The 22,497-nt window shown below is 40.3% G+C and overlaps 1 long non-coding RNA gene across 1 annotated transcript; it reads left to right on the forward strand.

Moving 5' to 3' along the window:
• The first annotated feature begins 7,955 nt into the window (after window positions 1-7,955).
• On the forward strand, window positions 7,956-21,880 carry LOC144583466 (uncharacterized). Its single transcript, XR_013537238.1, has 2 exons — window positions 7,956-15,223; window positions 16,439-21,880. It is a non-coding gene; the product is annotated as an uncharacterized LOC144583466 (long non-coding RNA).
• Window positions 21,881-22,497: the final 617 nt, after the last annotated feature.

Here is a 22,497-nt window from a genome sequence, read left to right on the forward strand (position 1 = left end):
CAAAGACTCAGGTAGGCCACTGCAGGCACTACATGCACCTGCACATATGCATATAAATGTACAGTTATATGCATATGTACAGGTGCATGTAGTAGCTACAATTATGATTTTCTCATCAGGGATGGGACAGTAGAGAGTTTGGAAGTACTATGTTACAAGTAGCATCAGAAGTAAGTTAGTTTTTGTAATGAGAACACAGTGAAGTTACCTTTCAAAGGTGACATAAGGAGTGGGAAAAGAGTTGTTTTCATTTAAAGTGATGACTATGACTTTTGAAAGTGTTGTATGGTTTGGGACTAAGATAATTGACTATTAAGGCTTATTCTCCAGTATTGACAGCACTATATCCTTTAGTACTGAACACCTGAAACTTGGCATGCACATTAATTTTATGTAATTAAACCATTACTGCATGTCACCTGCAATTCCCAGTGTGGTGTAGTGGATAGAACGATGGACTAGGACTCTGGAGAGCAGGGTTTGAATCTTCACTTGGCCATATAAACTTACTGGGGAAGTGGAACTGGTAAAACCGTGCCTTAAATATCTCACCTTGAAAGCCCTATTAGGGTTGCTATAAGTCAGTTCTGACTTGATGGTACAGAACACACACACACACACACACACACACACACACACACACACACACACACACACACACACACACACACACACACACACACACACACACACACACACACACACATCGCCTGCAATATCATCTTCAGCCACTAAGTGGCAAGCTAAGCTGACTAGACCATTTATTGAAATTGGTACAATTTGAAGCCAAGAAAGAGTGGTCCAAGAAACAGAGTTCATGTCTGCCCTTCCCCTAGCTTCCTAGTATGAAGTGAGTGGACCTCACCTGGAGGCAGTTTTAGGGGTGTACAATGGCAACAAGCATACCTAGAAGTTTCAGTAGCTGTGCACATCAAATAAATTTATTGTCATTGTAAGTATATACATAGTATACCCATACAATGTAATTCACACAGACACCCAGAGACCAGACCCACATGCACACACATAAAAAATCCCCAAATACTCCCCAACCACTAAAAATCCCCCACTAAGAATACAAACATCTACACCACAGGCTAAGTAGCACTATCCAATTACTCACTACTGGTGGTCTTTAAGCTCATTATAGCTCTGGGATAAAAACCATTCAGAAAACGTGTGGTTTGAGTCTTAATTGTTCTATATCTTCTGCCAGATGGCAACAGTTCAAAAAAGTTGTAAGCAGGATGGGAAGAGTCTCTCAGGATGTTGTGTGACTTCCTCAGACAGCAGGATGTGAAGATGTCATCTAGGATTGATAGCTGGAGCCCGATGATATTCTGGGCAGTTTTAATGGTTCTCTGTAGAGCTTTTTTGTCTGCTACAGAGCTACTCCCAAACCATGCCAGAGTGCCATAGGTTAGGACACTCTCAATGGTGCTATGATAGTAGGAGAGAAGTAAATGCTGAGATAAATTTAACTTCCTGAGCATTCTCAGGGAATACAGCCTCTTCTGTGCCTTCTTCACTAGCATGTTGGCATTTATAGTCCATGAGAGGTCCTCTGAGATGTAAGTGCCCAGAAATTTAAAACTACCAACTCTCTCCACTTCCTCGCCATTTATGTACAGTGGTAAATGTACATTTCTCTTCCTCCTAAAATCAATTGTGAGTTCTTTAGTTTTAGCCCACATACAGTTTGCTTAATCCAAAATCTGTGTACTTTTGCTTGAAACTTTCAGTGCTATCATACTAAGGGTTATCACATCCCGTTTGAAGCTGGGTGCTCTCGCTAGCTAAGAAACACATGGGAGGAGGAAAATAAAAGAATTGATGTAGATGATGTCATATCTGTCAATGAGATCCTCAAGAGGTTCTCAGTGGGGTGACAGCAGTGGGGTGGCAAATGGACAGAAGGCTATGACTGGAGCATTCTTGTTTGGACACAACAGGGTGTCATCTTGCAGAAGAAGGATATACAAGGGGTGAATTGCCAGATTACCAACTTCTTCTTAAAGCAACTGAAATACAAGCATAGCTTACAAATCGATATATGGAATCAGCTAGTTTGGATCAGTGTTAGCATGCAAGTTAAACATCATTCAGATATGCAGCATAACAAAGCAGAGTTACCATCAGGCAGGCAGTCCTGAAAAATTCACAAGCGATTATTAACACACCAAGCAGGCAGAATTTAGAAGAGGTGTTTGTCCTCCAACTCTGGAGGGCAAACACGGTGCTTCCACTCTTTAAAAAGGTAATCTAATCATGTAAATACCAGTGTCAACCCATATAAATGTATTGGCATGACAATAAAAACCAGGGAAGTGCTGAGCTCTGCTTTTGAACTGAGGCCTAAACATATGCATGCTTTTAAATGTAATGTGAGTTCAATAATTTATTCTAGCTATAGATTTTGCCAGCCCTCTCCAAATATCTTGAACGCAGTTGTGCTAAGATGTTTTTTAACCCCATAAATTTAAAAGGTGCTTAAGGTATTATAATGTTCAAGGACCGTTTGTGTGTGTAAAAGGAATCCAAAATTGTTCACATGCATGCTATAAACATTAGCTCTCCATAGGGAAACAGATGCACAGTGATGGCTCGTGGCCCAGCATTTCTGTATAAGGCACCCTCCTGCTCAGATGACAGGGCCCATATGCTGATTTATGTTAGAGATGCAGATGCTGCCATCTCTTATAAAGCTGGTATGAGATGCAGGGGAACTGTACAGTTAATTGTCTTGTTTTGTGAGAAGATGCACTATTTTGTGGTGCCCTCAACTAGAACAGTGGTACTCAACTTTGGGTCCCCATATGTTCTTAGGCTACAATTCACAGAAATCCTGGCCAGTACAGCTAGTGGTGAAGGCTTCTGGAAGACTTAGTCCATGAACATTTGAGGATCCAAGGTTGGGAACCATTGTTTTAGAGACTGTAAACATTAAGAACAAGCTTCAGGTGTGGTGTATCAGGCTTTACCTTAGAGCAGTGGTTTCCAAACCTGGGTCTCCAGATGTTCTTAGACTAAAACTCCCATAAGCCTTCACCACTAGCTGTGCTAGCCAGGAATTGTAGATCAAGAACATCTGGGGAACACAAGGTGGGGTACCACTACCTTAGAAGATGTAGAACTGTCTCTCTCCATCTCTATAGGCAAAGGGTTGGCAATAACTTGTTGACCTCTCCTTTGTCTTTTGTCAACGTACACAGCAGCTCTCCTAGCTAAGAGCAGAAGCATTCAGAGGAACCATGAAAATCTATGTATCAGAAATGCTGGAACTGAAATTTAGGTGACACATTAAGCAAAACTAGCCAACTGCAACTGAAGCCATTCAATTATCAACTAGAGATCTGAGGTGAGAGCCAAAGTGATGGCATTGGCCATCAGTATCTTCTTTTGTGCCTCATTCTAAGGGTGAGAGAGAATTTACTCAGATTCAGTTTTTAAGGTGGTCACCATAATCTGGAAGTGTCTTCATCAATTCAATAGAAAGAACTTCTAAGGAGAAAAATTACATATGTGAGAAAGCAAAACTGGTCAGTTTTGCCCATCCAGGCAAAAGGCTTTTAATGCTTAGTTTCATATATATCTAGTTTTGAGTACCTGGATTTGACTTCCTTCACCATATTTATAGTCATGGTCTGATGTTTAGTTTTGTCTTCTTTTTAAAGAGGCTCCTTATATTTCATGGCTTTGTGTCAGGCTCTATCCTTGACGGGAATAATTACACTTATAGCATTTGGCCAGTATGGATAGTAATGGGTTGTATTCAATTAATTTTTGCAATGAGAAATTTCTTCATAAACAGTGTGAGGATTAAAACCTGGAGGTTTTGGTGTTTTATTTTTCTACTGGGAGAAAGCCAACCTGCCAGATTCTTTCATCTCTACCATGTTCAGTGAACTACTCAAGATAAGAGTGAAACTGGAGGGAATTTTTGATTCAGAGGAAATGACAGCTTATTATTTTATTTTTAAATGCTTCTCCAAGGCTTTCACCACTAACTGTAGTAAACTTTTTGGCACTCCTTGTAGTTTTCTTGAACACACATCAAGGCCAACAGCATGCTGGTTCTGTGATTCTCGGGTCCCTAATGTGATATCTCAAACATAAATAAGACCTCATGCAAATTTTATTAAAAACTAATAATGGAAAATAAATGGTAGACATCTGCTGTTCACCATAGCATCATCTAAGTGTTTTCCCTTGGTTGCAGCAAAACTTGCTTGTGTTGCTTGAATGACTGCCAGCCCAACATTTCCGCTTCTGATCTGTTAGATAGCTGGAAGAAAGAGCAGATAACATTCTAAGGTGACGGAGATGGATTAGCTGGCTCCTTTCTCCCTCCTAAGAATAAACATATAAATAAATAAATGAATAAAAATTGCTGATCAGTTATCTTGCTTTGAAACTGAATTAGAATTAAGTTTCATCTTTTCACTTAAGTAGAAAGCAGTCACCTTGAGCCTTCAACATGGATGGTGCAGCAACCCCAAAAAAGTGTGGTTCCCTACGATGAAGAAGCCAGTGAGTGGCTTTTACACAGAAGTATGTTACTCCCCAACCAAATCCTTTGATTTGGATTACTCAAGATAGCTCTGTATGCACACATATCCCAGAGCCACTCTGTGAAACCAAGTTCCCCATATATAGTTGAGGTGGGGAATATATGACCTCTCAGATATTGTTGGAGTCAAATTCCTGTTCATTTCAGCAAGCATTGCCAGTGATTGAGGACTTGCCGACTGGGGCACAGATTTCTTATCCCTGAGTGGTCGACCAGACCAGATGGGTGGGATATAAATCAAATAAATAAATAAATATTATCCTTGACTCATCATGTACCATTGTGCGCACACAATGATCGAGCTGCTGCTGAGAGAATGCTCTAGCAGCGTGGCTCGCCTTTGCCTCCCTCCTCGGATGCCGTGAGACTCTTAGTCTCTCGAGAATGGCTGGGGCAAGAGGGGGGGAGCATCAAGTTATTTAAGGGATGTTCCCCCCTCTCCCTTTTCTGGCACCCCACCTGCACGCCCTATTAGTTTGAGTATATCTGGCCGCCTTTGGGGCCGGATAGGAATTTTTTACCTGTATCCTGATTGGCTTTTGGATGCAGGCATTTTTCATCTATCCCACATTGGAACAGGGTGCTGCAAACTCAGGTAAGCTACAGCCCATCTGACCTCCCAGCGCTACGGATCGTACAATTGCAGTGCTTGGGGGGAAAGATGCGCTGGGGCCACAACTGGACCAACAGTCAACAAGGAGAAGCTGGCTTGAGGTCTGTGGGTAGCCAAATTGTGGCTGGCTGGGTTCTCGCTGTCTTTTAAGACTGTGAGAACTTGGGGCCAGGGACTCACCCATTTGTTGATTAAGGGGTCCTTTGAGACCTCTATGGTTTAACCTGATTCTGCACTATGGCAAGCCCCCCCCCCTTTTGCCAAAGGATGTCAACACTGATTACAATTAATAAAGTGTGGCCCATGTTTTAATGCATAATTCTTGTCTCGTGTCTTTATTCCAGGGTTGAGAGGGCAATATATACTAGGCTAGATAGGGCTACACAGTGAGTAGACTGGATGTTTGGAATGTGTCTGTCCAGCTACAGTCAATTTATAGACTGATTTCCTTCATCTTGTGTAAAGTAATGTTGGATTACACTGTTAGTTGTCTGACTAAGAGCATTGTAATTCCCCACAACAACATGGGTTTAATAATATGAGACTACTCGTACAAGACTACTTTGCAAAACTGGCATAACCTACAGTTTTTCAACCATTTTTATCCCTAGCTCTTTGGGGATAATAATGATAGAGATTATGCACAACTAAAGTTGTATTTATGCAAGCTTATATCCCACCAGGTTTATATTATCACTGTGTTTCTATACCATACAAATCTTGGTAAAGGTTTGCAGAAGTTTCATGGTTAGATCAGAACCGGCAAAATCCATCTGAGCTGCCAGTTGGCCAAAGCAGTACGGAGCCTCCATCTGGATCTGGATTCACCCACGAGCGGTGCCTCTATACCTCTTGCTGACTGGATGCATCCTATATAGATTATAAATAAATACATTTGAGAGCCTTTGGGGGACATTGATAGAAAAGGACAGAAGATTCCTTGGTCCTTACTGATATCTGGCTTCTTTTCACAGATTCTTCCACAAACTGCCCTTCTGCCCATCTGAAAAGCAGATGCTTTACATAGTCCAGAGTGCAAACTGTCATAACCTTGTTGGTGGAAAGAATGGATTCTATCCCGCAATTGAGATGGAGCTTTCATGTTTATGACTGGGGCATGAACGAAGATGAATCAACTGATGTTGAATTCAGGAAAAACAGAAATCCTTGTTAGGTGGTTCCTGGATTTGGGTGATGTACATGTCCTAGATAGAGTTACACACCCCTATAAAAGCAGGTAGTGGTGCTCTTGGATTTGTTTTTGTTAATAAAGAGGCAAGTGACCTCAGTAGCAAAGAGTGGATATGATTAGTTTTACCTGGTATGCTAGTTATGGGTGTTCCTGGACAGAGGTCGTTTGGCCTATGCTTAGACTTTATGCTATTCTTAATCTTGGTTTGAATGCTCCAGCTAGTGCAGAATGCAGTAGCTTGGTTCCTTTGTGGAACCAACCATCATGTACATACAGCCTCTGTGCAAAGACCTGAACTGGTAGCTATTGAAGCACCAAGACAGTTTCAGGGTGTGACTTTTGGGTTCCATGCCTCAGGGGCAGCATATATAAGAGACCTTCTCTATAAATGGTCCCACTCATGGCATTCTGAGGGCAATGGTCTGTTTACTGTATCATCTGTTCATGAGGCTCATTTGGTTGTTGTGCAGAAGAGGACTCAGTGGAATGGTTTTCTTGTTGAGATTTGGTGTCTCCCAGTCTTGAATGTTTCCACCACTAACCGAAGACCTATCTGCTTAAGCATTTTCCTGCTTTGGAAATGTTTCCAAAATGTTGACATTCTTAATTCCCTGCTATTTTTACTCTTAGATTGCTATTTTTACTGTTTTATCCTTTTAGTTTCTGTATTTATTGTACCTGATACTAGTAAACTACTCTGGGATTTTCAGTGAAAAGCAATATAAAAATAATCCTAAACAAACACACAAACAGTAGTGAAATACATTCAGTAATACTGCCAATCTCAGGTGCTGGAGTCAGCCTAAGATATCTAACCACTTGTATCCTCAACTAGGATCATGTCCAAAGTAAGTGCAGTGCCTCAGATGCTTGGAAATGCCCAGGGCCTCAGGAGAAGATCTGTAAATTACCTAGAGGAGTGTTTTGACACAGGTGCAAAAGTGTGAGTGGGTCATTTGTTCCCTCAATTTGGGGGCAAAAGTGCAGGATCACTTCCATAGACAAAAACACATATTACCTGGACATAATATTCAATACAGTGGGGTCTTGACTTGAGAACTTAATCCGTATTGGAAGGCGGTTCTCAAGTCAAAAAGTTCTCAGGTCAAATCTGCATTTCCCATAGGAATGCATTGAGAACCATTTGATCCGTATCTGCTCTTTTCCGTCCATAGAAATTAATGGGAAGCTGCTATTCCGCCTTCGACCACTAGAGGGGAATATTTTGTTTCTTTTTTTCTTAGGTCAAGAAAGGTTCAGGGAAGGCAGGGAAAATACAGTCCAGGCAGTACAGTACCAGGCAGTCTGAGGACTGTCTTCCAATACACTCTCTAAATGCTGGGAGGAGTGAGGAAACAGACAGGCACCCTTTTCACTGGCCAACAGTTAACTGAAAGTTCACATTTTGCACTTTCCCTGCCTCCCACGTGGGTTTTTTTCAGTTCGTAACTCAAATCTAAGTATGTAAGTCAAGTCAATATTTTCCTATGAGAGCGGTTCTTAAGTCAAAATGTTCTTAACTCGGGCCATTCTTAAGTCAGGACCCCACTGTACCCTACAAACAACCCTGTCATGATTTATACATTGAATTTCACCTTCAAAATGCACTGAATTTTGAGACATTTGCAATCATCTAGAAAGCTGGCTAAATTAGGAAATCAAGAGATGAATGGAACAACAGGCAAGTTTAGCATTAGAGTTCAAAACGAAGCAGGGCAAAGGCTAAAAGAGTTTTGCCAAGAGAACAAATTGGTCATCACAGTCTTTTCCAACAACACAAGAGGCAACTCTCCACATGGACATCACCCGATGGGCAATACTGAAATCTCTGCAGCCAAAGATGGAGAAGCTCTAAACAGTCAGGAAAAACAAGGCTTAGAGCTGATTGTGGCTCTGATCATCAACTTCTTATAGCAAAATTCAAACTTAAACTGAAGAAAGTAGGAAAAACCACTGGGCTGGTCAGGTACAATCTAAACCAAATCCCTTATGAATACACAGTGGAAGTGAAGAACAGATTTAAGGAACTAGATTAGGTGGACAGAGTGCCTGAAGAATTATGGATGGAGGCTCGTAACATGGTACAGGGAGCAGAAACAAAAACCATCCCAAAGAAAAAGAAATGCAAGAAAGCAAATTGGCTGTACAATGAGGGCTTACATATAGCGGAGGAGAGAAGGGAAACAAAATGCAAGGGAGACAGGGAAAGTTACAGAAAATTGAAGGCAGACTTCCAAAGAAAAGCAAGGAGAGACAAGAGGGCCTTCTTAAACAAACAGTGCAAAAAATAGAGGAAAGTAATAGAAAGGGAAAAACCAGAGATCTGTTCAGGAAAATTGGAGATATTAAAGGAACATTTCATGCAAAGTTGAACATGATAAAGGACAAAAATGGTAGGGGCCTAACAGAAGCAGAAGACATCAAGAAGGGGTGGCAGGAATACACACAGGAATTGTGCCAGAAAGATCTGGATGTCCCGGACAACCCAGATAGTGTGGTTGCTGACCTTGAGCCAGACATCCTGGAAATTGAAGTCAAGTGGGCATTAGAAAGCACTAATGAAAACAAGGCCAGTGGAGGTGATGGCAGACTGGTTGAACTATTTGAAGGGGCAAAAGAACCAAAGACCAAAATGTTAACATATGCTGGATTATGGAGGAAGCTAGAGAGTTCCAGAAAAACATCGAGTTCTGCTTCATTGATTACGCAAAAGCCTTTGACTGTGTGGACAACAGGAAACTACGGCAAGTTCTTAAAGAAATAGGAGTGCCACCTTATCTATCTCCTGAGAAATCGATATGTGGGACAGGAAGCAACAGTTAGAACTGGATATGGAACAACGGATTGGTTCAGAATTGGGAAGGAGTACGACAAGGCTGTATATTGTCTCCCTGCTTATTTAACTTATATGCAGAATACATCATTCGAAAGGCTGGACTGGAGGAATCCCAAACCGGAATTAAGATTGCAGGAAGAAATATCAGCAACCTCAGATATGCAGACGATACCACTCTGATGACAGAAAGTGAGAAGGAATTAAAGAACCTCTTAATGAGGGTGAAAGAGCAGAGCGCAAAAAATGGTCTGAAACGCAACATCAAAAAAATTAAGATCATGGCCACTGGTCCCACAACCTCCTGGCAAATAGATGGGGAAAATATGGAGGCAGTGACAGGTTTTACTTTCTTGAGCTTCATGATCACTGCAGATGGTAACAGCAGCCACGAAATTAAAAGACACTTGCTTTTTGGGAGGAAAGCAATGACAAACCTAGACAGCATCTTCAAAAGCAGAGACATAACTTTGCCGACAAAGGTCCACATAGTGAAAGCTATGGTTTTTCCAGTAGCAATGTATGGAAGTGAGAGCTGGGCCATAAAGAAGGCTGACCGCCGAAGAATTGATACTTTTGAATTGTGGTGCTGGAGGAGACTCTCGAGAGTCCCCTCAACTGCAAGGAGATCAAACCTATTCATTATGGAGGAAATCAACCCTGATTGCTCACTGGAAGGACAGATCCTGAAACTGAGGCTTCAATGCTTTGGCCATCTCATGAGAAGAGAAAACTCCCTGGAAAAGACCCTGATGTTTGGAGAGAGTTATGGCAAGAGGAGAAGGGGATGACAGAGGACGAGATGGTTGGACAGTGTCATCGAAGCTACCAACATGAATTTGACCCAACTCCGGGAGGCAGTAGAAGACAGGAGAGCCTGGTGTGATCTGGTCCATGGGTTCATGAAGAGTTGGACATAACAACTAAACAACAACAAGAAAGCTGGCAAAGCTGGCTGGATTGCTCAGAGACTTAGGCATTTGGAGTTCAATTCCCACTGTGTGTCTCATAAGAGCCATCTTGTGCAGTCTTGGACAAACTGTTCAGGCCTAGGGTGCCTCCAGAAGAAGGGAATGGGAAACCACTTCTAAGTACTCTCTGCCACGAAAACCCTGACAAAGTTTGCCATTAGTCAGAATTGTCTTAACAGCACATAATTATTAAAAATGTGACATTCCATACTACAGGATAAATAACTGAGAACATCTGGATATATGTTCCCAAATGATGTTTCCGGAATAAATATCTCTTCTGCAATCCTTTCAGATTGCTTGGAAGGAGGAGCTGAGAAGTGGAGCCAAGTCCAGAAGTTTTCATTGACAAAAACTCTGATTCATAAATGACTCACAAGTTGTTTTCTGTCCAAAGTATCCTCTTGGAATAATCACTATAGGCAGCATAATTTCCAGAAAGGATGTGCTCAGTATAGCATATCATTTAACAGTCATTAAATCTGAACCATTCTGGTAGCCACTAGCATCAGTGAAATGAATGCATCAAAGCACCATTAAGGGCCATCTGAGATAGCCTGTTTCTGTCTTTGCCTGGACTCTAATGTGAAAGCATGATGATTTGATAGCTAAGGAAGAAAACTAAGAATACGTATTATAAAACTACCGCTGCTATAGATTTCTCATGCACTCTGCATTTGATCTCTTTGCCTCTGTTTCTTCATCTGTCAAATGAACGTGCAATGTGCAAGTGGCCATAATAAAACCTTCAGCTAGGCATAGATATATATAATTGGCCAATTACAGGAACGACTTACATTGGATGCCTCTGACTTTGGAATGCATGGGGGATGTGTAACATTTTACAGAATGATGATTCTAAATAAAAGAAGTGGGGCAAATGGGGAGGCATCCTTTTGACACCCCAGATGGGAAAATATATTCTGCCGTCTGTGTTAAATAGACTTAGAAAACATGAGACCTGTCTGTTATGCCTCTCACCCGCCACAAGATGACAATGTTTAAGATGTTTTTTGGTGTACAATAAATAGCAGCTGCTTCTGTTGTTCCATCTGCCTGAGAAAATTATATATCCATGAGAGTTAGGGGTTTAGTCATGGTGCAGTGGTGGTTGCACTTTAGTAAGGAATAAAGATATAAAAAGGACTGGCAGTCCTCTGAAATTCTGCCATGCTAGATTAGTTGTTCAGACAGAGACCTGTTAAATCTACCACTTGTCTGTGTCAGTCATGGGGGACATTTCCCCCAAATAAGTTTACACGACATAATATAATTTCCTCCAAAGTTCTTGATGCCATTGCCTGGAACTATGCAATATCAAAAGTTCAGTAGAAATAAGAAGTGTACTCCACCACTATTGTCCAGCGGTTCTCTGAACCACTCTTTATTGCTGGACAAATTTTATTCATAATCTTATGATCAAGGGTTGTGCTTTATCTCAGTACTGAATGCTCCTTATGTTGACCCAGACATGCTCCAGATTGAAGCAAACAGCCCCAATCTGGGTTTATTGAGAGTTCAACATTGTACCAGGAAAAAAAAGTAGCATTAGAGGAATGTTAATAAAAAAGGCATGCTGGAAGTAAGAAAATGGTAACCAAAGGCCAGAATAGTATGCATAGCAGGTGCTGAATTGATGTGAGATTTTTTTTTTTTAAAAAAGAAAGGGGTGGAGGAGGGAGGTACTGAGCTTTGCTGACTGACAGCTTTGTCCTTCAGTTAAGACAAAGGGCCTCTTTTGCACTCTCCAATCGCTGACAGCGTGGAGAAGGTCCTTCATTCAGCCTTTGCCGTGTACTGCATGCTGCGTTTCTGTTCAGTTTATAAAAGTGTTAGCTAGGTTAAAGTGGGTGTTGCATTGGGTTTAGCTGCACTTTGATTTCAGACTGAGTGGCTGAAATTCTGTTGCATAACTGAATGCCCACTGAAGAGTGATGATGTCAGAAGCAGGGGGTAATTTTCTGCAATTAATTTCCTTCCTCCATCCTGTAGCTCTTCAGACTCCAGTGTAATCCTTTTCATCATGTGGAAGCCATTGGTGATGACAGAAGAGAGCAGGATATCTTTATTGAAAATGGATGTTGCTGGCATTATTGGTAGGGGTAGATTTCAAAGCCTCATGGAAACAGAAAATTAACCAAATAACAATTTTAAAAAAATCAGTCAAAAGCACCCCCTCTCACCCACACACAATGGGAAAAATAGAAAATATAAATCACCTGCTCAGTCAGTTCTCTCAAAAACCAAGAAAAACAAGCAAGCAAATAAAGGCAAAATATATAATCAAAGTCCCCACCAAAACCAAACTGTCAGAATATGGGGAAATTTCTTTCCCCCTTACCACTTGATGTCTTCTCGTCTTTAAGTCTAGGAGGACCATCAGGCTAGACTGTCAACACTTAGCAGGAAAAAGAAAAGAATTCAATATAGTGACATAGCAGGTCAATTGAAACAGGCCAGCAGAACAACCCCACAAGAATCCACCAGTAAAAAGCACTCCTCTCTGGTTTCCAGGCCCTTTTAGAGATTAAAAAAGTCCTGCTGTCCACCAAATGCTCTGATTGGCTGCTAACAGCTTTTGTTGTGACATTATTTGATGGAAATTAGGCCATTTTACATCCACTGATTGAAAGGTCAAACAAAAGAGGGAAAATGAAAGAGACTCAAAATTTTCATGCATCACTTTTTTGCTGGAACAAATAATTCATTTTTAAAAGGCTGCTTTGCAGAAATCAACAAAAGACTGCAAGAATGAAAAAAGAGAGCCCTTTTCATGGTTTTCAAAAATTTGTTACAAAACAGAAGTCCATCTCTAATTATAAACATTTTACTCTATGCCATTTTTCTAAATGCAGTTGCTGATTCCACCTACCGTAGACTCACCAGAGATTTGGCATTCAGCAGTTAATTCAGCAGATCTAGGATCCCTTCCAGCATGGCAGTTCTATGATGATGATGATCTAGACTAAATGAATTTATGCCATTGTGTCCTGACTGGAGATGGGTACAAAGCTAACAATGAACAAGGAAGTTCATAAAAATCACTAATTCGTTGATTTGGATTGGTTCACTTCTGCCAAGCTGGAGAAACCAAACTTGCCTGAAACAACAAAATTTGGGGGCAATTTCTGAATTTCCTGGTTCATTGCCCACCCACAACCTGCCTCCCACCCCTTCCCGCTTCCCACTGCCTCTGTTGCCTTACTACCTTTTCCTGACTCTGCCTCCTCATCTTCCTCCACTGGCACCATCTTGAGAAGCAGATGGCTCCTGCAGGCCACCAACCTCTGCACATATCCCTACCTTCTGCTGCTGCTGCTGCTGCTTCCACTTCTTCTTCTGCTTTTGCTTCTTCTGCTGCCTAGGCAGTTGACAATTAGCTGGGCTGCCTCTGCACATATTCCTGACTCAGCTGAGAGACAGGGGCATGTACAGAGGCCACTGGCCTGCAGGAGCTAGCTGCCTCTTTAGTTGGCAGCGGCAGCAGAGGAAAAGGAAGTGGCTGAAAAAGGTAGGGAGGCAATGGGGGCAATGGGAAGGGGGAAGGTAATCTGCAAGCCACTCTTGCCTGCAGGGGCCAGATTGGGTACAGACTGTAGTCTTACTGACTGTGAGCGAGAGACAAAAAGTGTGCCGTCCTCCATGAAAGATCAGACTGAAGTGAACGAGGGCTGTGTCATGGGAGAGTTGATTAAAATTGATGATACAGAGAGAGAGAGTAATAGAGTGGTGGAAGTGTTCCTAGCAGAATCAGGCAGAAGAATGAGGGGGAGGAGTTAGATCTCTTGAGGTGGGACGAGATAAAAGAGGAGAGGAGGAAGGAGGAGGGGAAGACAGAATGGGAAGACAGAGGGATGCAGACGGATGAAATGGGGGAAGAAAGAGACAGATTGGCAAAGCTACTAAAAGACTTTCCGAATCTTATGACTGGCGGAGGACTGCTCCCTAACCCCACCGACACAGTTAAGAGAGATAAGTACGAGGCAGGAGCGGGATGGAATTTGGGAACAGCCTCTCTTACACAGGCTTCGGGGATGAAGGAGACCCACTTTGGTTTCAGCCCATATCTCCCACGGTTAGAGGGGAAGCACGTGAAGCATCCGTGCTGCGGGACAACATGCACAGTGCTGAGCGCTACCGCACAGAACCAAGTTATGACCTGTATCCATGGAGCGAGGAGAATGTAAACAAAGATAAAAATGTTGAAACAGTTAAAAGGAAACGTTATAAGTTGTTGCCGGAGGTTGAACTGTTAGATCCGTTTGGTTTGGGGATTCCTGATGTTAAGCATAATAAAGAACCATTTTTTTGTACCTGCCGCTTCTTCTCTGTCTATTTTTCCCGCCGAAACCCCGGGCCCGCCTCCACTTATGAAAGAACCCAATCACACTGACTGAAATCATGGTAAAACTGTAAAAGTATAAATTTCCTTTAAAGGGGAAGTCAGAGGAAGATGGGCAATCCCAGAAAAAGACAGAGGAAGAAGAGGTGAAACCCTAAGAAGAACCGCCCTAAAGCAGCCTCAAGCCATGGGAATCCATTTGTACATATAAAAGGCCATTTTAATCACCCCAAATTCAGCTGGATAATGCATGTGCTGTTAACATACTCCCTTTAAAGAATAATGATAACCTCTGTGCAGGATTGCAGTCCTGTCTTCTGTCATTAGTTTTCAAGTTAGTGAAATCTTCACTGGTAATTTTTTAAAATATGGCAAGTTTGAAACTCTTCCAAGCAGTAAGATATTTGCTTATGCCATGTCTTTTTGCCAAATCCATGTCATAAATCTGACAGCAGTGGAAGCAGAAGACTGCACACACCTCAAGGGAAAGTGACTCACATCAAACAGCATTTGTTCTTCTGACATGGCAATGCACAACTCCATCATCAGATCCAAAGGCTTCACAAGGAAGCCATGCCTAATAAGTGCCTTTTTAGCATCTTTCCCTTTCTTTTTCTGCTCCCTGTGTTGTGAGTGCAAGATCTAAACATGTGGTGGCTTGGGAATTTTGGCCTGATTCAAACACAGAAGTTCATCTATAAGGTATCACAATGTTTTGGTCTATTATTATTATTATTATTATTATTATTATTATTATTATTATTATTATTATTATTATTATTATTATTATTATTATTATTATTATTATTATTATTATTATTATTATTATTATTATTATTATTATTATATTTGTTTGTGTCTAATATGCTTGCTTCTTTGAAAACCTAGAGATGAATCTGTTGGTAGTGTTAGGGAAACAAAACGGCAACCCTTTCTGGTCCAATTCATTTTCCTTTCGGAGAAAGCATATACATTTTCTTTTGCAAGCATGCTGCATCCTTCTCGTCCATTTTTATTCTCCCAGTCCTATAGCAGAGGCAGTGAGAGATGCTCCATTTGCCCCAGGTGCCAAAATGGCTAACGGCAGCTTTAGCCACCAGCTCCCCATTCCTGGCACACCTCTTCAAAGAGCCTCTCTTTCTACGACCATGCCTTTGGATTCCATCCCATTTCGGAACTCAGGAAGCTGCCTTAGCCTGCGTCAAACCTGGCCTGTCATGCCCAGGAATTTTCTGTTCTGACTGGCATGGCTCTGTAATTTTAAAGAATTATTTCCAAGCCCTACTCGGAAATCCTCGGTTATTCAAGAGATGGTGTGGTGAGAAAGAACAATTCCTGCTCTTTGAACTTAAAACAGAATATCTAAAATGGCACAGTCTCCATTCTTGCTTGCTTTTAGGTGATGGGAAGTCTTTAAAAAAAATTACAACTCCCAATATACCTCAGGCAGGCATGTTCAAATGTAATTCAGGGATGCATGATTGCTGCAACTGATGCTACATAGCCCCATTTTTAAAATTTTTTTTTACTACTCTTGAGTTTTAATTTCATTACTCCATTCTAGAAAGTCAGGGAAGATGTGCCACCAACAAAAAAACAAATAATAATGCTGTAAATATTCATGGGGAGAACCCATAAACCACATCGTGATGGTCTTATTAAGAATTGGCAGCTTAAAATAGGCAAGCAAATTTCTCCAAATGTTGATTTAGACAAATATTTTATCAAATGAGTATAGCAGTGATCAGTTTTAAATGGTGAATTTTTATGGTGGTCAATAAAACACTCACATGCTGCAGAAATGACATGTCAGTTTTTCAGATGACTGAAACTGTTGAGCTTAATGGGTAATGGAGGAATGATAAAATCACAATTTACTTCAGTGTACCGCTCACGCCATTTATTTTATTCTTTCAGCCACTGCATTTTGGGATCATCTTATACTGACAGTTCTGCATCCATACAAGTGGGCTTGATGGTACATCCAGAGACAGGTAATAACTAAGCAAATAAGAAAAAGAAACAAAAGTGGAATAGGAGGCTTTTAGAGGTAATATGAATGAAACTTATTAGCAGATAAAATAGTAAATAAAAATATGGGAAACATAATGTATAAAATGCAACATGTAGGTTAGATTCTGAAACATTTACTCAAAGATTCCTGAATCACTTTATGTCTTTTGCTTTGGGTAGCAAGGAGAAATGATGCTTCGTGCCTTGCTAATTAAGATTTTTGTTATCTAGCCTGAAGTAACTCTTTATATTTTGGAGTTTTAAATATAACTCAGATTGGAGTTTGTCATTCTGACTTCATTTCACGTTTTCTAGTTTCTGTATACTGTTTTCTTCCATTATTATTTACAATCATCACATTTCAGGGGAATTAAAGGCTGACTAGGTGTCTGGGTAGCTCAGTGAGTTAGTTATCTGGCTGTTGAGCCATAGATTGAGGCCTTAATTTCCCACTGTGCCTCCTGAGAGAACAGGCAGCCTGTGTCGCCTTGGGTAAGCTGCACAGTCCCATGGTTCCCCCCAGAAGAACGGAATAGTAAACCACTTCTGAGAAGTTTTTACCTAGAAAACCCCGAAAAGGATGACTTACATTAGCACACAATTATTAAAAGATGACTTCAGCAAAGTCTGTACGATATATCCTGAAAAAAAAACCAATAACAACAACAACAATGTGCCATCAAGTCGATTCTGATCTATGGCAACTATTTCTAGTGTTTCCTAGATATAAAATACTCAGAAGAGGTTTAACCATTCCTTTCTTCTAGGGACAATCTTGGACTATACAGCTTGCCCAAGGCTACACAGGTTGGCTGTGCTCCCAGAGGCCACAGTGAGGAATTGAACTCCCGGCCTCTGACTTTTGCTGAGCTATCCGGCTGTATCCTGTACAAAAGGCTGTGAAGTAATAGAACAGTTGTTTCTCTACTCCCAACTGGGGTGTAAATGACTGGGGCTCAATAAATGAAAGGTATACAATTCCAATGGCAATGATGGTTGAAGAATTCTGGGAGTTGTAATTGCTTTTAGCAAAGAAGGCTTATGGGGTACCCAGTGTGTTGTAGTAGACAGAGTGGCAGGCTATGACTCAGGAGGCCTGGGTGCAATTCAGCCATGGAAACTTGTGTGTGTGAAACTGGTAAAACGACTCCTTAAATACCTTTACCTCGAAAACCCTATTAGGGTCACTATACGGCAGTTCTGAGTTGAGACTATATAACAACAAACATGTCTACAGGCTTCCCGATAAGACCAAATTCTTAATCACATGATTAGGTTGGCCAGAGGCCAACAAGGGATACCATACTTCCAGAAATTTATCTTGTATATTTCACTTCCATTGAGTTTAATGCGATAGGTCAGTTTTTCCATCAGAGCCAGTCTCCTTATTCTATCAGCGTCCTTCCGCTGATGGGCAATTTCATTACAGGCTCCTCCTAATATAATTGCAATTAGTTCTTTATTCACAATGTTTTTGTTCCCTCCCGTAAATAACGCAAAAAGTAGCAAAGTTTCATTTGAAATTATTTTATCTTTTGTTATACTTTCCAACCACTTAATTATTTCAGACCAGAAAATCTCCACTATTGGGCATGTTATTTTATTTATTTTATTTATTTATTCGATTTTTACCCCGCCCCTCTAGACAAAGTCTACTCGGGGCGGCTTACATAGGTTAAAACACAACAAGATTATATAAAAACAATTAATTTTAAATTTTTAAACAATACATTTCCAAGAGGGCAAGACTCAAACAAGGAAGAAAAAGAAAACACTGAATTGACTGGAGGGAAGGCCTGTTTAAACAACCAAGTTTTCAACTGGTTTTTGAAGATATGTTAACCACATATCTTCCAGAGTTCCTTTATTCCTACACTTCCTCCAACATATGTATGATAATCCTTTATTTATTCTATTTAATTTTACAGGGTAAAAGTACCATCTGTGCATTACTTTTAACACTCTTTCTTTAGCTTGAGATGATAAGGTTGAAAGGTCCATATTTTTTTTCCATGTTTTTTCTGAGGTGGAAATATACCATTTGATATTTGATTTGAATTATTGGTGTTACAAATTGCAATCAATTCAAACTGATTCGTAGCCAATCAGATTCTATTTGTATCCAAATATTTCAAAATTTTTCTACGTACTAATATTAATTCATGGTGGTGGTGGTGGTGCAAACATGAAAAGAGGGGAAAGAAAAAGCTCAGGCCTGGGATGTTATGTGTGTGGACTTGGTGCAGTCAATTATTGCTCAGTTTCTAGTGCACAGGCAAAGCCCCAAACTGTTTTCTTCATTTCCCCCCCCCCCTTTTTACCCCCTTCCATTCCTTCAGGAGCCATGCAATTTAGATTCTGTTCCTTACGTTACTACTACCAACCCTACTCAAACTCCATATGATAGCCCATATTTCACACATACACAGATACTTGGTTCAACTGAGATCTGCAGTTTCCTAAAAGAAAAGAAGAAAAAGAGGAACTATGATTCTCCAATGCACACTCACCCAACTTACGTACTTCTGCCGATTGAAGCAAAATTGATTAAAATGTATTGCTATTCATGCTAACATCCACCCCTTGTAAAATAGTCATGGTTGGGATTTCCAAGCAAGCTTAGGCTTTTCACTGGCTCTTGAGCTGTCAGTCACTTTCTGCTTTGGGCTTCTTGTTACAGTATTAGTTTCATTTTCTGAGTGATTTTTTTAATTCAGCTTTTTAACCCCTTCAAAGAGCCACAATTCAATTTGAGCACCACTTTGGGCTTCCTCACTTTGCTTAAGATTTGTTCAGAAACCAACAAGTATGCTATCATTTTCTTCAAATTCCAGATACTGTAGTTATGGAATCCAAAGCACATGTCTAAAAGTGTCTAGTTTGTTTCATTATCATTTGACCAATATCATTTCATTATGTTTGACCAATATGATTTGGGTCTAACTTACGTTTATAATCTTTTCAGTGTGTTACGCATTGTAACAATATATGCTTATACTAGTTTAGTGTTTTTACTGTTGGCATGTATCTTATGGAAATGTATGTTTATATACCCATGATATGTTTTTGTTGATTGTGTATGTTTTTATGTTTGGTGATGATATAAAAAGTTTTACTTAAAGTGCACTCCTTATATTTTTAATAGTGGCTTTAATTGCATTTAATATTTTAGTGCTATTTTTCAAGACAGATTCTGACTTATTGAAGTCTTTTGTAAGCCTTAACTCCTGTTGTTCACTACAGAATAATCATTTTGGGTAAGGAGTTTATTTAACTTGTGTGTTTTATTTTGGGTTTTTTTGTTTTTTGTTTTTGCTTTTTTTGGGAAGAGTGACAGATTTTTCAGTTTCTGATACTAGCACCATTATCACTAAAGTAGTGATAAATTAAAGTCAGTCATTACATATGAATAACTAAGACTTTGATTTTAAACCTCATGCACTATGTAGCTATTGTGTTAAAAAAGCAGAGGGGTTTTTTGGGGTCTTTTTCAGTTTCTTTTTTTGCATATGAAAACCACTGTTATAATATGATGAGTGCATAACCAAACATGAAAATAAAGCTCAGGAAGTGAATAATGGAATAAAGATGATGAGTGATCATTCCAGGCTGCTATGTAATTAAGGAGATCACAGGAGATTGCTAAAACTAGTGCATTACCAACTGGCAAATTAATATTATATGCTGAAACATGCCACATGGGAAGAGTTGGCTATGCTAATATTGTATTAAAATGACTGCCATTGGCAAATATTTCACTGGAGATGATTCAAAACAAAGTTTCCACTCCGGGCAAAATGGCTTAATGCATGACATGCAGTTACTGAACAAAAAACATAAAGAAGAAAAGAGTGTAATGGAAATTCTGTACCTTTGTGACCAGAAATTTTACCTGTACTGGTTTATGATCTGAGTGGAAGGGTCACCTTACCCTCAGATTAGGGGTTTGGATATCAAGCAACCCAACTCTCATCCTGCTAGTATCTTTGTTGTACAGTGAAGGGGGGCAGGCAATAGAGAGAGCATCTTTGGATTTCCAGATGTTTTGGCCTACAGTTCTCTATACCATCTGATAGAGTGAAGGATTTTAGGACTTACAAACCATGTATTTCAAGCTCTAGTGCTTCCACACCCCAATATTTGGAGCAGTCATCAAATCAAGTGGGACAAAGTCAATCCCATGACAAAAATACTACATTGAATGATACATAATGCTTTAAGACAGTGGTCCCCAACTTTGGGTCCCCAGACATTCTTGGACTGCAACTCCCAGAACCCTTCACCACTAAATGTGCTGGCCAGGATTTCTGGAAGTTGTAGTCCAAGAACAACTGGGGACCCAAGGTTGAAAACCACTGGTGTAAGCGATCACTGTTGCTGGATACTTGTATACAATAGGAATTTTAGAAAAGTCCTTTAAGTGGAATCTTGAAAAAAACAACATTGTTCTTTCCATGTAGTGATCCCTCCGAAACACTTACCAACTTTTAAAATGCTGCTGCATCTACTATATTCAAATATAAAACTCAGCCGATATTCAAATGTAAAACTCAACCATTAGAATACAACAGTAGACTCATATGACCAATTTAATTTGCCTAACCAAAAGACTGTAAATATATCAATAATAATCAGAGCATTGGATTTTTTTTACTAAAAGACAGGGCTCTTGAATATCTCTCAGAGCTTAGAAAACTAAGTTTTTGAATCCTTTTACATGCTGAAAACTGTAATCCAAGAAAATAACTTTTCCAAACTCACTCTCTCCTATAATTGTTGGAGCCCTTCGCTTCAGAGCTTGGACTTAATTATTTTAAAATAATGTAGTCTTGTGCAACTAGTTACGTATCTTGTGGTACTGAAAAAGGTAACAAGTAGTTACTATTTAGGTGTGCCAAGTAACCACTAACATCTTGTTTCTTTGAAAAGTTACTTTTAGAGACATTTTAGAGGTACTTTCATAGGTTGTTTTCAGGTTTTATGCAATTCTCTCACCAATAATATGTGGCTAGAGTAATATAGATAGAATGATGGACTGAGACTCAGGAGAAAGATAAAGGTAAAGGTAAAGGTTCCCCTTGACAATTTTTGTCCAGTCATGTTCGACTCTAGGGGGTGGTGCTCATCCCCGTTTCCAAGCCATAGAGCCAGCGTTTGTCCAAATACAGTTTCCGTGGTCACATGGCCAGTGCGACTTAGACACAGAATGCTGTTACCTTCCCACCGAGGTGGTCCCTATTGATCTACTTGCATTTGCATGCTTTCGAACCACTAGGTTGGCGGGACCTGGGACAAGCAACGGGAGCTCACTCAGTCACGTGGATTTGATCTTACGACTGCTGGTCTTCTAACCCTACAGCACAGGCTTCTACGGTTTAGCCCGCAGCGCCACCACGTCCCCGAGACTCAGGAGCCCTGAGTTCAAATTCCCACTTGGCCATGGAAACCTATGTGGTTAGGCCCTGGAACTGGTAAAACTTCTCCTCAAATGTCTGACCAGGAAAACTTTACTAGGGTTTCCATAAATCAGATGTGTCTGTGATTTTACACTGACAAAAAGATCTTATACATATTTCCAAGGGTCAATTTCAGAATTGGCCCTAAGAAAGAACCAGATATATATGTATATTTTCCTTGTTGGTAAGGTAAGGTCAGTGCAGAATATATATTTAATAAATTAATTAATTAATATATGTAGTTAATATATATATATATATTAACTCTCTCTCTCTCTCTCTCTCTCTCTCTCTCTCTCTCTCTCTCTCTGTGTGTGTGTGTGTGTGTATGTGTGCAAAGCATTCCTTCTAAGATGCAATATTCCAAGCTTCACTCTTACCTGCTCTCTATATGGGAGAGGAAAAGGAGAGACATGTAGTTAAGAACAGAATAGAGGTACTGGCAAGCTGTGCATTTTTGCTGTAATTCAGTTGTGTACCCTTACTCAGAATGCTCACCCCACTTGC

The sequence above is a fragment of the Pogona vitticeps genome, chromosome 6 (assembly GCF_051106095.1).
Source record: "Pogona vitticeps strain Pit_001003342236 chromosome 6, PviZW2.1, whole genome shotgun sequence".
Lineage (NCBI taxonomy): Eukaryota > Metazoa > Chordata > Lepidosauria > Squamata > Agamidae > Pogona > Pogona vitticeps.